The sequence below is a fragment of the Mus musculus genome, chromosome 8 (genome assembly GCF_000001635.26).
Source record: "Mus musculus strain C57BL/6J chromosome 8, GRCm38.p6 C57BL/6J".
NCBI lineage: Eukaryota > Metazoa > Chordata > Mammalia > Rodentia > Muridae > Mus > Mus musculus.
Window position 1 is genome coordinate 78071694 of NC_000074.6, and position 2379 is coordinate 78074072.

Here is a 2379-nt window from a genome sequence, read left to right on the forward strand (position 1 = left end):
GACTTTAGTATTTTATGAATCTGTAAACTGAGACTAGGGGTAGTCTCTCAAACTTTATTCTAAATATAATCAACTTTCCAGTATTTTCTACCTTTATGCTATCAACTTAGATCTCCCAAAAATTTAGATATAATAAGCAGCCAAGTTCAGAATTTTAAACACCCCACATACCCAGGTTAAATAGATATTAGGGGATCCAAGTAGTTCTTAATAAATCCCCCTTAATATTCCATGTAACTCTTGATCAGAACCCATGGTAAACTAGCTTCACAATAATCTCTGTGTGTGTGTATGTGTGTGTGTGTGTGTGCGCGCGCGCGCGCACGCGACAGGTGCACATGCTGCCTGGGAGGTCAGAGGACAACTTGAAAACACTCAGTTTTCCTTCTACCGTGTCAGTCTTGAGGATCAGTCCGCGGGCATTGGGATTAGTAGCAGGTACCTTCATTGGCTGAGCCATCTTGGCAGCCAAGAAAAATAATGTTGATGATTATGGCTCACCAGCCCATTTTGAGTACCAAAAAAAAAAAAAAAAAAAAAAAAAAAAAAAATGAAAAGAAAGAAACTAGTCATCTGGCAGTGTCTTGTATCTTACTTCTTTCTCCCACCAGTGACTGGTCCTACCACATTCACACCTCCCTCAAAAATGCCAATGTCTGCACAATTTTACTACGAACAGACAGTTTCAGTCAAAGCAGAGAGAAATGAGGTTCCTCCTGTCTGTTGCAATAACGTTAATATTATCTCTGTACAGATGCTTTCAGAAGTATGGAGCTAAATGCAGAGCCCTGGAGATGCCCAGAAGCACACACGGGTAAGCACAGCCTTTCACAGAAGACCTAAGAAGCTGCAAAGTTGCAGGATAAACTTTTTACCATGACAAAGTAGAGTGATGTCGCCTGTTCCCGTATGAGATTGACAGCAGGAAATAATGACAATCAGGTTAGTGCAGGATGCATTGCAATGCAGAGGAAAGGAAGAGCTGTGTGTGTACTCACTCGGTCAGAATAAGCCAGGATAGTTTTACCACCCCTATAAAATCGGCCTCTCGGGATATGCATGCTGAATTCTCTAGGCTGCAAAATGACTCTGGCTGTTGGTGAGCTAAGAAAGAGTAGACGTGAAATGAACATTTGTTACAGGCCCTTTACAAGAAAGACTGTTATGTTAGTGGGTGACCTTTCAGAATGCAGAGGAGCAGAGGGTCAGCTTTGAAAACACCATCATAAACTGAAAAGAGAAATAAGCTGAACACACTGGCTTGAGATGAACTTTGTGATGACAAGGTAGTGCTGGTCGAGCTCCTGAGAGCAGGGGGTGGCAAAGTCGGGGCCCAGAGGCTCACACACACAGTCATGCTCATGGCTGCGACCGTGAGCTAACACACACACACACACACACACACACACACACATACACATACACACACACACACACACACATGCATACACATTAATACACACAGAACACATGAATGTGCGTCTATATACATAAGGGCAGCGATATGTTTTCAGTTTACCCTTCTATGTCTAGCAGAGAAGAAATTCTGAGGCATTGACACAGTGTGTAAAGCAGAACTGAATTAACTTTTAGAAAAGAAAACAAGTCTTGGTCCATGAGATCATGAGTCACAATTTTTGTACCTGAAGGGTAGTTGGGAGTTTATCACTAGGGATAAAATTGAGCACTTCCAACCTGAGGATAAGGTCTAAATTCTTGAACCCATTTGTTTACAGATTCAATGTGAGAATGTCACTTACACAGTCATTTGTTCCTTTTCTGGATCTCACAGGTGACCATTGCTTGCTGAAGATGACAATGCCAGTCTGTGTGGCTTCTGAACTCTGACATTATGTCCCCAAACTATAACCTTACATTAAAGAGTACACGTGGGATGCTTAGGAACAAGTGATTCTAGAGCACCAGCCCCCAGCACCTGGCAAAGTGTCCCTCTGCAAACCCAGGCTTTCTTTTTATCTTCCTCACAAACGAATCCGAGGTGTTAGTGTTTCTTCAGCCACCGAGCAGAATGTCAGAGCCTGAAGATTCAGTCAGCTGAGGCTGAGCCCTCACGCTTACCTCTGCCAGTATCAGTTCATTATATCGGACAGTTGGATTATTCCTCTCTTCTATATAACAACAGGCTTAGTTACACCCAGGTGATTTATTCCCATTTCCTGATTGCCTCCTGTATACTAGGAACTACAATAAGTATAAAGAATGACCACGGAAGGCAGAGCCTCAGCCTTATGATGTTCGCGGGCAGAGTAAGAAGATGAGCAGATAACAACACAAACCCGTTCAGTGAGTTTTGTGGGCTTAGAGAAACTGTTTTGGAGAGATAAGTGCCTTTGGCTTGTGTGCTCTGGTGCATGCGGA

The 2379-nt window shown here is 43.0% G+C and overlaps 1 long non-coding RNA gene across 1 annotated transcript; it reads left to right on the forward strand.

The window, feature by feature from the left end:
• Positions 1–754: 754 nt before the first annotated feature.
• Gm6360 lies at positions 755–1895 on the forward strand. Its single transcript, XR_878949.2, has 2 exons — positions 755–814; positions 1793–1895. It is a non-coding gene; the product is annotated as a predicted gene 6360 (long non-coding RNA).
• The last annotated feature ends 484 nt before the right edge of the window (positions 1896–2379 follow it).